The sequence below is a fragment of the Corapipo altera genome, unplaced genomic scaffold (assembly GCF_003945725.1).
Source record: "Corapipo altera isolate COAL_440 unplaced genomic scaffold, ASM394572v1 0, whole genome shotgun sequence".
Lineage (NCBI taxonomy): Eukaryota > Metazoa > Chordata > Aves > Passeriformes > Pipridae > Corapipo > Corapipo altera.
In genome coordinates this window covers 1,784,238-1,798,782 of record NW_020884872.1, presented here as the reverse complement: position 1 = coordinate 1,798,782, position 14,545 = coordinate 1,784,238, and the positions used below count along the sequence as shown (strand labels likewise).

At 37.9% G+C, this 14,545-nt stretch overlaps 1 protein-coding gene across 2 annotated transcripts in view; it reads left to right on the top strand.

The window, feature by feature from the left end:
* HLCS (holocarboxylase synthetase) overlaps nucleotides 1-14,545 on the top strand; it is a 113,313-nt gene that overhangs the window by 61,517 nt on the left and 37,251 nt on the right. The window lies entirely within an intron of this gene.

The window sequence follows — 14,545 nt, the reverse complement described above, 5'->3', positions numbered from 1 at the left end:
TTCTTAATTAAAATATCTCTTCAAAGTAAGCAGTTGAGTTACTATTCTCTAGGTGAAATATGGGCAGTTCAGCTTTCCAAACAATTTTTTTTTCATCATCTCATTGGAAAAAACCCTCACTTTTTCCTTGCTTGGTTTTGTCAGCCTTCTCTTTTCGACTGTGCTGATCTAAATCTAATCAAAATTGTCATGTGAAAACAGGCTCCTGCCTAAAATAAGACCAGAGATATTCCTATTGTGAAAACCACAAAGATTTTTGGGTTTTTTTGGGCCAAATTTGAATTCAATGTGGTGTTTACATCGTGCTTTTAGATGGAGCCTTTGATGGGGGACGTGCCCAGGGGATGTAGGAGGATAAATCCTCAATAAATTCAGACTCAAATCACAGGAATTCTTGGGGAAACTGTTTTGCAGTTGATATTTTGCATTTATCTGAGTGTGTTTGGCACCTGTGACTTCACCATGAAAGCCATTCTAAATGTCAGTTTTCTGTAAAGATCATCAGGTTTTAAGACAGGGAACAACACACGGAAATATTCTTTAGAGTTCCACGAAGATTTATCAAATGTTTCCTTGCTTAGTTTGCACAAATGCCATTAATAAATGGAAACTTGTGCTGTGCTAATACCAAAGGAATTAATTCATGGAGTAAATTCCTCTCTTCTCTTATTTTTTTTTATTCTTTTTCTTTTTCTTTTTGTTCTTTGTATTTTTCTTTTTAAGGTAATATAATATCTCTGAGTGTTAAACTGATTTGATAAACACTGTCCATAAGTGATCACACTCCGTGTATGTACCAAATTTTAATTTCAAAAATTGCATTTTTTCTCTCGATGTGAACAAATACATAAAATGTATAATATAAATAGAAAAGATATAAAAAATAAAAATATAAAATACATAATAAATATAACCTTTAGATCAGATATTCACCCTTTCAACCCATTTCCTCCATTTAACCTGAAGGAAAATCAGATTTTTTTTATATTTAAGCTTTATTTTTGTTAGATTGCTGATCAACCATCTGAAATTATTGATGATCTCAAACAGCTCTTTCTAGAACCTGAAAAACCAGTGAGAAATGGTGAGAACATCACTGTGAGCATTGTGTAGGATGCTAAAGATTCTACCAGGGTAATAGTATATTTATTTATTTATACATTTAGTAAGTATATACATATATTTTATATATTTTTATGTATTTTTATATACATATCTTTATATATTTTATATATTTTTATATAAAATATAAAAATATATACTTTTTTTTTCTTCACCTCTAATGAAGAGGAATTTACCATGTTCCTTATTTTTAAGGAAAAAAATATTGGATGCAGGTTCTAAAATGATTCAAAAAATACTCAAAATAATTATTAAAATTACTAAAAAATATTTTGAGTGTAAGAAGTGTGGAACTGTTTAAATGTTAAAAAATAGAGTTGTTGTTGCCAGAAAAATGACAAAGAGGAACCTGTTAAATTTGCAGTAATATAAGACACTGATAATTTTTTTTTTAGATAAGACTTTTTATAGGTTTCCTTTATAGTAAGAGTGTTTTGATAATATATATTTCCAGTACCAAATCTTAACATTCAGCTGCTTTTGGGATATAAAATTCCCCACATGACCAATCTTGAACAATGCAAATCCAATTTATGAATTCACTTGGGAATTTTGGTTATAAGGAAGAACCAAAAAAAAAGCCCCAACCCAACTGAACCAAACCAAACTAAATCAAACCAAACCTCCAGAAAAAGGTTAGACCAGATTTAAAGCTCTTCCTGGTTTTAGTTGTCTGATAAGTAAAATCTGGAGCTCTGGACACTTAGTTTTATTCTGAGATATTGAAGTCCCATCAGCTCACCTATAAATTTAAAATACATCAAATCAGGTGGCACCAACTAATAACCTGAACTTTCCCTCCAAAATCAAACATGAGGGGAAATACTGTTTTAAACAACTGGAAGATGGTTAAATACATCAATAAACAAGATATATTTATTATAGTTGAAAATACCTTTTAGTTTTTAAGGGATAATTTTTTTTTTCTAATTTACATGCTGCTTTTCTTAAAAAAATATTAAAAAAAAAAAAGAGGAAATGCTGTGAAAAGGGAATAACCAGCAATTTTGAGTGTACAGGGTAGAAAGTCTCAGTGACTATATAGAATTTCATGTGGGCTCTGTGGAAAACAGTAGCATTCATTATGCACCTCGACAAAATGTCTGTGATTGCAGTTGACTCGCAAATTTCTCTAAAATTGCACTTCTGTGAGAAAACAGCTCTTGCAACGTGTAAAAAAAAAAATTACCATTCGTTGCTTTAGTTCTGACCTCTGTCCAGCTCAGTAACTCTTAGTTATTCTCACATGTTCTGGTTTTGCTGGGAGGAAAAAATGGGACTTAAAAACCAGTTTGTTCACTGCCAGAGATTTTGAGGGGGGATTGTTGAGGTAAAATTCAATTCCAGTTTCTTGCCCAAATCTTTGGGAAAGCTCTAAAACTCCATTCCTTGAACTGCATTTAAAGCTGGATATGCCAGCCATATTTAAAAATTCACCCTGAATTTTGGGTTAAATGTGTGAAAAATTTGGAGTTATTCACGTCAGAGGTTGATTTCTCTGAGGCTGGACTAGAATAAAACTTCCCCACCTCTGACAGGGCCTTCCCTTGCTACAGGTGGTGCTGGAAAATGCCCAATTTTTGGAGATTTCTTTTAGGGAGCCTTTAAACTGAGTTAAAGCTGGATGAGTAAATATTTATCAGTCTGAATACTGTATTTATTTATGTCAGTTTTTGGTAAATTTTACTATCCTAACTGGTTTCTTTTCATGAAGCCAACGACAAAGGATCTTTTTTCCATATATTCCCCATTTTTCACCATGTGTGAGGATCTCAAATGTCACGACAAGGTGGTTTTTTGCTGTTTTTTTGTAGTGTAGGATCTGTTGCATCTCAAAGCCTGTCAGTTCCATTATTTGGGGGTTTGTAGAAATGAAAAATCACTAGAGAAAAATCATTTATAGGAAAATCAAGTGTTTTCTCCCAGCTGGGTTTCAGAGAACAAAAGAATTGGAGTGATTTCCATGCAAAGTACATTGAGTTATTCTAAATTTCCTTACATTAGTGCCATTCTCTGAGCTGCCTTCATTAAGGCTATTTTATTCCCTAAGTTTTGAAGTAGAACCATTTCAATTTTCATCACAAAACTTAGAATTGGAGGTAAAAATGAAAGTTTGCATCCCTTTCACTTAGTAAAACCTTGTTCCCTACAGCTACAAAAAAAAAAAAAAAAGATCTTTTATTCTTAATTAAATCTTTTTTTTTTTTTTAAATACCATATTTTCTAACTACCATTTAAATGCCATTTTTTAAAATTAAATACCATCCTTCTCTCCCTGTCATTTCCATGCTTCAATTATTGTCAATTAGCAGCACTTACCAACACAGTTTCAGGTCTCACATTCAATGCTAAGGTTTGATCTAAACAGTGTTACACTATTTAAACCTGTCACTCAGGAGGATGGTTTATTTTTTTTTTTTTTAACCAGTGTAGTTGTATTGATACAAATCCTAAAATAAATAGAGTTAAATAGGTCTGAGGATATATTTCCCCCAATTTTTCTTGTTTCCCTTTCCTGTCTGGCAGAACAACTTTGGCTGTGGACAACATCTTAGGGAGGAAAAAAACCCCCAAAATGCAAACCCAGAAGAGGTTATTGCCCCTTTTCCTGTATTTTTTATGTGTGTCAGTCCCATTTCTGGGGTATCAAAAGGACATTTCTTGGTTTGTTTATGAAAATCCTGTTTTTCCATTCCTGTCTAAACACTGATATGATAGTTTTGAACTTTTTTTTTTTTTTTTTTTTTTTATTAAGAGCAGGATTTTCATCTTCTTGTATTTGTAAATTATGCTTATGGAATACTTTAGTAAACAGGATTTACTCAATTAATCAAATTTACAGATTAGCTTATTGATCACAACTATTTCATGCTGGGGATCAATGCTAACGTGCTTCAAATCTTTAATTGTTAATCCATTTCTGAATTAACATTGATGCTTGTTGGTATAATCCCTGCTCATTTGATTTTTCTTTTCTTTTTTTTTTTTTTGGAGGGCTGAAAAATACTTTTTTATCCATTAAGGAAGAAAAGGACAAAACCAAACTATTAATTTTCTGTCTGTAATTGAAGACGCTCCCAGCTAAGGAATGTTTGACATCAGAGTTATATTAGGATCTCAGGTATTATATTTTATACAGAGATATAATAGATATGGGAAAGGTAATACAATATTTAATGTTTAGGACTGAATTTATTCTTATTTTAATCAGGGAGATCACTGTAAGCCATTGCTGCAGTTCTATAATGTTCTGATGGGAATTACTCCCTCTGTCTGGATGTATTATATGGACTGCAGGGCAAAATTAATTATTATGGCAAAACTTATGGAAGAAACACAGAAGAGGAGAGGGTGAGTCAGAAAACTCACATAAACTAGAAATAGGTTGTGCAGGAGCTTTTAGCATGTTCTTTATCTGACAATTCATCTGCTGACACTATCTCATACTCCCAGTAATTTTTCTGAGGGTGGGAAAATGAATTTTGAGGGGATTCAACCTTATGCCAGCATCACCACTAAAGCTGCAGCATGCTGTTAGGTCCACAATCTGTTCTAATTTCTTTTTTTTTTTAATATATAAATAAACTTTCTTAGCAATCATTTACATATAAACTTTTAAATCTTCAGCTCTAAAAGGGGATTATTTAGATGGTGGAGTCAAGCCCTTGGGTTAATAGATCCCACATATGCCATTTATTGCATACTTGTGTTTATTGCTTAAGGCACTAATTCCCTTAAGCGAAACACAGTATTTTTTTAGAATTAAATAAAATAAATTATTTCTTTGCCCACTTTTAATGTGTTAAACAGAAAATCTCTCTAGCAGATGAACGCTCGAGACGCAGCAAAAGCTCCACTGTAGTCGTGGGTATTGTTATTGCTAAAAAACTGCCATGATTTAGCAAACAGGGAGCAAAACATCTCTCGAAGTCGTGCCAAGGCAGGTTCAGATGAGATATTAGAAACAATTTTTCCCTGCAAAAATGGTCAGGATTTGGAATAAGTGTCCCCGGGGAGGTGGTAGAGACACTGTCTCTGGGATTGTTCCAGAGGTGTCTGGATGTGGCCCTTGGGGACATGGATTTGGGGTGACTGTGGTGGTGCTGGGTGAGGGTGGCACTGGAAGAACTTGAAGGTCTCTGCCAACCTTGGTGATTCTGGGATTCTGGTTGTCGTGGACCTGTTGGGATGAATCCAGAGGAGGCCATTAAGTGGCTTCAACCCCTCTGCTCTGGAGCCAGGTTGGGAGAGCTGGGGGTGTTGAGCCTGGAGAAGGGAAGGGTCTGGGGACACCTTAAAGCCCCTTCCAGTGCCTAAAGGGGCTTCAGGAGAGCTGGAGAGCGACTTTTCTCAAGGGCATGGAGTGACAGGATGAGGGGGAATGGCCTGAAGCTGGAGGAGGCAGGGCCAGATTAGATATTAGGAAGAAACCATCCCCTGTGAGGGTGGTGATGCCCTGGAAAAGGTTGCCCAGAGAAGCTGTGGCTGCCCCTGGATCCCTGGAAGTGTCCAAGGCCAGGTTGGACAGGGCTTGGAGCAACCTGGGCTATTGGAAGGTGTCCCTGCCCATGGCAGGGAGTTGGAACTGGATGATCTTTAAGTTCCCTTCCAACCCAAACCATTCTGTAACACAGCAAAGGTGTGTTAGAATGCACAGAAGTGAATTCCTGCACCTCAGTGAATCAATTTTACAAGATTCCATCACCTGAGCCACTCACACCCTAAAAGGATGCACACACTCGAGTATTTCAGTGTACAGGAACACTTGCAACATGATTTTTTTATTATTATATAGCCAAGTGAGTCTCGCAATTCATTCTTTTTCGTCTTCTTCAGGTCAAATCTAATATCAAAATGCTAAATGTCTAAATGCTTATTTCAAAATCTGCAGCAAACACAGCGTGGGAGGACCCGCTTAGACTTTTATTCCAAGTCATTTCAAGACAGACAGATGTTCAACAAGATCCAGAAAATGCTGCTTGATGACTTGAAAAGCATTTCTCTAAGTGGATTAAAAGACTACAAGAGTCAAGATGTTTCTATTTGTGCTTCACACAATTATTCTCTTTAGAGAGACTGTGTTAAAACTGTTACCATGGTGTCTATATTCTAAGGTTACATGTTGACAAGTATGTCATTAAAAACCAGCAGACACTTCAGGGAGAATCTGCTCCTGATCACCAGAGTTAAGCTGTTCTGGAGGGATTGTTCTGACCATGTGTTTGGCACATTCAATTCTTATCTACTTTAAACAACACTCATAAAAGGCTTTTTTCATCCAGTAACATAAACCATATCAAAATGGTATCACATTTTTATTACTTGGCCATGTTGCTTTTTAATAACTGAGCACCAACCAGCTGCTTTGTCTGGCAGCATTTATCCAATTCATCAGGAGTCTGACACTTCCACTGAATTAAATCCATCCTGCAACTCCAGCTCTTACAACAGAGCAAAAACCTGGCTTGATTGAGCACCCAATCCTTCAGAATAGCAAATATTTACAAGGGGATGAATTGAGTTTGTATATAAAGGTGTTTAATACCTGTCTGGGCAGATTTGGGGCAGCGAAGGAGCAGGATCTTTGTGGCACAGTGTGAATTCACATGTGGCTGTGGGCTGGCACAGCTCAGGATTGGGGGATGTTTTGCACAGATCCTGCCTTTCTGTTCAGTGTCAGAGTCCCATGGCCACGTGGGGATCCTTGGGAATATGCAATCCATTGGCCTGAACTGCTTGTCAGGCTTATATGGGAACAGGCTCTTGTCTGCAGCTCAGAAATGCAACAGAGATTTGAGAAGAGGCCCAGGAGAACCTCAGGAAGTTCAACCAGTCCCAGAGCTGGGGCTGCCCCTGGGTCGGGGCAATCCCAGCCCTGAGCAGGGACTGGGAGAGGAATTCCCTGAGAGCAACCCTGGGGAGAAGGACTTGGGGATTCTTGTGTATGAAAAACTGGACATGAGCCAGAAGTGTGTGTTGGCAACTCTGAAATCCAACAGATCCTGGGTTGCATCCAGAGAGGAGTGGGCAGCAGGTCTGGAGGGGATTGTGCCTCTCTGCCCCCTTGGGTGAGACCCCCCTGCAGAGCTGCTCCAGCCCTGGGGAACAGCACAGCAAGGACATGGAGCTGCTGGAGAGAGTCCAGAGCAGGCCCCAAGAGGATCCCAGGGCTAGAGCAGCTCTGCTGGGAGGAAAGGCTGGGAGAGCTGGGATTGTTCAGCCTGGAGAAGAGAAGCTTTGGGGTGAGCTTAGAGCCACTTCCAGGTTCTAAAGGGGCTTATAAAAAGGAGGGAGAGGGACTTTTTATACAGGCAGAGAGTGACAGAACAAAGGGCAATAGTTTTAAACTGCCAGAGGGCAGGTTTGCATTAGATATTGGGAAAAAGTTGTTCCCTGTGAGGGTGGGGAGGCCCTGGCACAGGTTGCCCAGAGAAGCTGTGGCTGCCCCTGGATCCCTGGAAGTGTCCAAGGCCAGGTTGGACAGGGCTTGGAGCAGCCTGGGCTAGTGGAAGGTGTCCCTGCCCATGGCAGGAGGTTGGAAAAAGATGATCTTTAAGGTCCCTTCCAACCCAGTCATTCCACGATTGTGTGAAATCAGGAGCATTTTTGCTGGGCATGGTAGCAACAAAGTGCCTTGATTCACTCATCTGATACCTCCTGTAATTGGGAGCAGCTTTTACCAAATGCAGCTCAATAAGTTACCCTTTGTGGGATGTGCTGACCCTCTTCTCCCTGGTGAAAGGAGCAGTTTATTTCCTGTAACTGGCTTATCTTCATAACCTGATAATAATTGATATTCTAGCATGGGAAAGTTAAGTGCAAAATGGCAGGCAATGCCAAAAGATGAGTCTGGAAAATGATGATATCATTATCATCTACAGACTTTTTAAAGGAGAGACTTAAATTTCCCTGAAATAGTAGAAAGGTGAAAAAAATGAAACTTTGTTGCTTTTCTATATCTATGTATATATATCTTTTTGACAATAAGATTACCTGAAAAGCATTTTCCATTAAATATCAGAGTCATTCTGTATATCCATGACTTTTTCTATGCTGGATTATTCTTGACAGTGTCTTCTAGACAAACTCTATATTGTTGGTCAGTGTAGTTTTTACTTACCCAGTAGCAGCAGAACCTTTTCATTCCTGGTTCCATTCAGTCCCAACAGTTAGGACATTAAAATGCATTGTTAGTTTAGCAACTGGAAGCACTCTCAGCTTCCCAGCAGCAGAAAAATTCCCTTAAAAATCTGACTTTCAGTCCACTGATTTTTCTGCACAACAACCTTATTTTATAACTTAATAATATATTTTATAAGTGCAGAAATATTTTCACCTTTTGTGCGTGACTTTTAGGCTGTGATGAAATAAGGCATCTCCCATGTGCTCCCTTTCCAAGGACATGGTGTAGTTTTGGTGGAAGATCAGGCTTATCTCAAGTGCACAGTGTAATTCCCATTTTATTTAAATGTCTGGTTCAAAATACTGCTCCCCTTCCTACTTCTGTGCCTCTCACTTAAAAAATCAAGTTCAGAAAAAACAGCATTTTTCAAAAAGCACGTTTTCTGCTCCTTTTTCTTCCTCTTTACTTCAAACTTTAGACTGAAAGGCTCCTCGTTTTCAATTATTATCTTCTCACCGAAGCTTTGTTTCGTTTTGGGAGTTTTCCATCTTTTCTTCTGGCCGATTTTTTCGGGTTTTCTCACTTTCACAATTACATCCCATAGAAGCTTTAGTTTCCAGCTCGGGTGTCTTTTGTGGAAAGAAATTGATATAAAAGATTTTGCAGAGCCAAATTCTTACCAGCTTCCTTTTTTTAGGAGTATTTTAAGTAAAAACAGTTCACGTTTGCTCCGCTGTCCAAATTTATTGCTTCCATTTGCTTTTGGTCAGTAATATCTTTTTTTTTTTTTTAATTCTTCTGACAAAATATTGAGGATGGAATCTGGAAATTCTGGAAGACTGAGACACATAAATATGTGGATAAATATGAATAGATCTATATGAATATAAATAATACCACAAAACCACCTACAGCACAAGGAGTGGTGAGTTGGGCTTGCAGTATTATTTTTATTGCCTTCACTAAATTGTCTTTAGGATTCTGGAATAAATTGTTAAAAGTGCCCAGAATTCTGTCACTTTTACAACTTTTTAAAGTTCTGCTGCTCTGAATAATATGGAAAAGCCTTTGTCTTGTTTTCTGGGTGGAAGGGTGTGTTAAGAGCTATTCAGCCACAGGATTTTCAGTGGAAAGCTGTAGGATTTTCAGTGCAAAACCAGTCCTTACTTTTTAATTGCAACACTGAATCCTAAATTAACTTTTCATTTAATTTACACTTTTTGCTTAGTTGTTCTTAAGGGCCTTTTTTTTGTAGCTGTTCCTCCTGATTCAGTTATTTCTGGGAGCACAGGCTTTATCCCATTAAACTCAGGTGAACTTAGAGCAGTCCATTGCCTTGTGGAAATTCTGAGTTTGGTTCATTTCCTGTGATTTTAGAGCATGAGACATTTTAATGTCAACATTACAATCTCTCTCTAGCCCTCCAGTTCCCTTTTTGAAAGGACTGAATGGCCATCACTTTTGTTGAAAGGGGGAAAAAATGCATTAAAACCCTTTCTCTTTTTTTTCATCTTTTAAGTAGGTCGGTTTGCGGTAGCGAGAAAACAGCGGAAAATATCAGTTTGGATTTTCCATCTCCTCTTAAAGTGTCTCCAGGATGGTGCTTGTGTGCTGATTGCAGGATTATATCACAAAAGCAGACCCAGTTGTGTGAGGGCTTAGCAAAATGTGGTGGCACAAATCCCTTCTCCTGCCTCGGGCGGGAATCGCTCGCGGGTCGCGTTCGGAGTTTGTTGACACGGAGACGCCGACGAGGCTTTTCGGTGGATAATGTTGACTGAAAACCAGCTCCATCGAGTATGATCTCAACCCTAAAGTTCTTTTTGCCAGAGTCTTTTTGGCCTAGAAACGTGAATTCCATTCCTTTGCTGAGTCCAGGGCGGTGGAACTCCAGCAAAATCGCAGCCCGTCGGAATCGCGGATGCGTCCGATGGGGGATCCCGGGGTGGTTTGTGGGAAGGACACTCAGCTCCACTGGCTTTTCTTCATTTATCCCCTGTCAGGTTTTAGCAGGTTGTAAATGAAACAGGACCTTTCATACCATAGGATTCAACCTGGGGTCTGATAATCAAGAAATATAATTCACTTTTAGCAGTAGATTTTATGACGTGGGTCCTTTACTCCAGAGTGAGGGGCATGAATTTCTCTTCCCAAGCTTTGAGGAGCAGAAAACCAATAGAAAAATGTATGTTTTTGATACATTTCTTTAAAAATTTCCGTGCACAGCGTGATTTTGTCAAGGTTCCTGCTTAATCCTTAAATTTTGGTGCACACTTTAACCTGTTTTTATTGTATTTTACAAGCTGAAAAACACCAAAAGGTTCTGGAATCTACACCAGGCGAAGGGTTTTGCTTTTTGGTTCTCCCCAGTCTCACTTCCACCTCCTGGCAGCAGACAAGTCTGTGTTGCCTTTTCATGTCCCCTTCATCTTGAAATGGATAGTTTTGTTTCATAAAAATTAATATCATCTGTATTCTGATAATTTTGCCTCGTGGTGTGGACTATATCTCTTTTCTCTTGCTCCCCATTTTCTTTTATTCTCTGTCTTTACTGCTGAATAAGGATTCTGATTTTGACCTTTGAGATTCTGATGTTGCTGCCTGCAGAGCAGAAGGTACCCAGATGATATTTAACCTGTTCAGAGGCTTCCTTGCTTTAGTTCTTAAAATTTATTTCTTAAATTGCCGGCTTACATACAGGATTCAGTTAAAAAATCTGAAAATTTAATATCTGTGTCATGACACACAGACTGAATGTGGATTTGACAACGTAATTGGCATTTTTAAAACTCGACATTGGTGTATTAGAAGTGCCACATTCTGAGGTAATAACCCCAGGCTTTATTTATAATATTTTAGAAAAGAAAAAACCCACAAACTTTTATTTCTTTTTTATTTAAGGTGATTTTAGAAAATGTTATATATTTCTCTATATAATACATAAATATATTTATATATAGTATGAAGTATAAATATGCACTATATACTTATATATAATATATTATAGGTATATTTATATAATATATATTATATAATTACATATTATATATGATTATATATAATATATAATTATATATATTTTTATGTATATTGTATATATCATATATAATTACATATTATATATGTAATTATATATTATATATTTATATTTATATTATATATATAATTATATCATATATATACAATTATATACATTTCTCTATTATACACCCACATATTTATATATAATATAGATGATTATATATTTATATAGTATATATTATATATTTATATTATGTATAACATAAAATATAAAATTATAATAGAAATTATTTATAATCATTTATTTTAATAAAATTATTTCTTTTTACTGTGCAAGCAAACACACTTAAAAATATTTGCATCTCTCGTGTCACTGTAACAGGTACCAAGTAAGTCTTGCATGTAAATATTTGCTTCAGGGAGGCTCAACATCCTCTTTTATAGTGGATTTGCAATGTCATGGGCACTGTGACAGTTTCTGCTTACAGTGGCAGCGTTACTATAAGTTTATTTTTATTTATTTGGGGTTTTTTTGCCGGTTTTAGGAGGCGATGCCATTCGCAGGTGCACCAGAAAAGGGGCCATCGGGCGTTTTTCCCCCCCAACAAAAGTCGGGTTCTTTGAGACCTTGCACTTCTAATGAACCACCTCATTGTGAGCCCCCAGAATGTCCCCTTTCGGTGCCTTTTGGTGACGTGGCCGAGAATTTTAATGCGTTTTTGTCCTCCTCCTCCTCCGGCGCGGCCTCCGCGCTCCTCGCGGGAGGGCCTTTGGAAATGGGATTAACTTCCAGAGGAATGCATTAGCCATGCCACAGGGGCAGGGAAAGCTCTAACCAGCCTGATAGATTGCTCCACGCTCCAAATCCTCCTAACCACCCCCCTCCCTCTTTTTATTGACAGCTCCCCATTGAAGCATTAGCGTGTTTAGGAGGTGGGTGTTTTGTAGGATCCCAGGGCCCGAGCTCATATTCGCTTTTCTGAAATTAATGCGACGCTGCTTTACATGTTAATCCGCCCGGGATTGATTCGGGGAAGGTCAGAGCGGTGCAGCCTCAGAAAAATGGAAGAAAAGCTCCACTTAAAACAGCTCATTTCTGTTCCCAGCAACGAGCAGAGCTGCCTTTTCTTTGTGGCACTCGGCCAGCTGGAGGGGGCTCGGCAGAATGCATCAAATGGGGGGCGTTTGATGGGATCTGCAAGGAAGTTGAGCTAATTAAGTTTAGCTTCGTTAACCAATTGCAGCTTGCAATTGCAGCATAACAAAAAAAAAAATAAATTCCAGGATCGCACAATTTTTATTTTTTTTCTCTCTTTTTTTTTTTTTACGTGTTTTTAGAATTTTCGTCGTTGCTAAAACAAAATAAATACACATGGAATAACCTCTCCTTTGTGGGATGTGCTGATCTGGGACCTTTATGGATAAATAATATTTTAGTGTCACTTTCTTATTTATTTAGAATAAATTTATTTATTATTCATTTATTTTATTATTTTTATTGTTATTTTGTTATATTATTTTGTTATTTTCACTTTGGATCTCCAAAAAAGAGCAAGGGGACTTAAACAGTAAAATATTATAACAAGAGCGGGATAGGGACATTTAGTAAAAGAAAATATTACAAGTATTGAGAAAGAGTGAGTCTGGCAGCTGCAAGTTGCTGAAATGATTCTTTTAATTTGAAAACAAATGGCTCTGATGGTTTGGTAATAGCTTTTGGTATTTAACAACATACTGTGGAAGATTTCATAGTCAAAGCACAAAAATGGATTGTACTTTACTGTGTGGATTAGATTAAAATATATACTCTCTACATTAAAATATGGAGGAGTTTTAATTGTAGTCCAGTTTTGACTTGCAGATTCATTAAACCGTCCCAATTAAAACCACCAGGAAATTAAATATTTTACAGTTTTTCACAATTTAACCAACTTTCATGAGTGCAGTATCCACATAACGACTTCACAAGAATAAAAAATTTGGATTCATGTTTGAGTTGCGAGAGTTCAAACTGTTTCAGGTAAAATTTGTCCCCCAAAGCCTATAAATATCTTAAATTTGAGTGCATTGCTCCCTGAAAGAGTAGGGAAGTCTTTTATGGAGTTCAGATGTGCTCCAAGTTTGGAGGTTTTCCTCTCTGAAAACTTGCCTGGTGTGCATAGAACCTTGTGATTCCAACTATATACATGTATAATTTGAATATATCGTTTGAATGTAGGTGTTTGAGCTGTCAGGACAAGAGGAAGTGCCCTCAAGCTGTGCCAGGGGAGGCTCAGGTTGGACAGGAGGAGGAATTTCCTCCTGGAAAGGGTGGTCAGGCCTTGGCAGGGGCTGCCCAGGGAGGTTTGGAGTGCCCAGCCCTGGAGGTGTCCCAGGAAGGCCTGACTGTGGCACTCAGTGCTCTTGGCTGGGGGACAAGGTGGGGATGGGGCACAGGGGGAATCCATGGGCTGGGAGGGCTTTTCCAGCCTCAATAATTCTGGGATTCTGTGATGTAACCTGATGAAAATCAAAGTGTTTTGAAGATAACTTTAGTATAGAGAAATAATGTGTAATACTGTTCCAGTACTGAGCTGTGATGGCCACATACTTTAGTTAGGCATGAAAAGAAAGGTCGAATCTCATGTTAGACCATCTATTCTTGAACTTCTTCCTGCATCCCTGACTTTTCCTGAGGGATGGCCACCAGCACTCTGCAATTTTAGGGTAGGAACTATCTGTTGTTTTGGCTGTTGAGCAGCTTTTTCTCAGCTCTTGATTCATTGTCTTTATCTCTCTTTTTCTTTTGCAACTTAAAGTCTCTTTGAAAAAACATAATTGAATAAAACATAATTGAATAAAACAATTAGACTATTTATAATAATGGCAAATTATCATAAGGCCCTGGCCCAGGTTGCCCAGAGAAGCTGTGGCTGCCCCTGGCTCCCTGGAAGTGTCCAAGGCCAGGTTGGACATGTGGAGCAACCTGGGCTGGTGGAAGGTGTCCCTGCCCATGGCAGGGGGGGTTGAAACAAGATGATCTTTAATGTCCTTTCCAACCCAAACCATTCTGTGACTCTGTGACTGTTGGTGTGTGAAAGAAACCAGCTTCAAACAAGAAATGGAAGATTTGTAATGAGCATTGTGTGAATATAAAATATACCTTTTCCAGCGACAGAGCGCGTAAAGATGTAAAAGTCACTCCTTAAATGCAATAAAATCGCTCCACAGATGAGTTCACTGGAAAGAAATCCATCAAGGGTTGTTATATGGAAAGACACTGCCTTTGATGTAGGAATT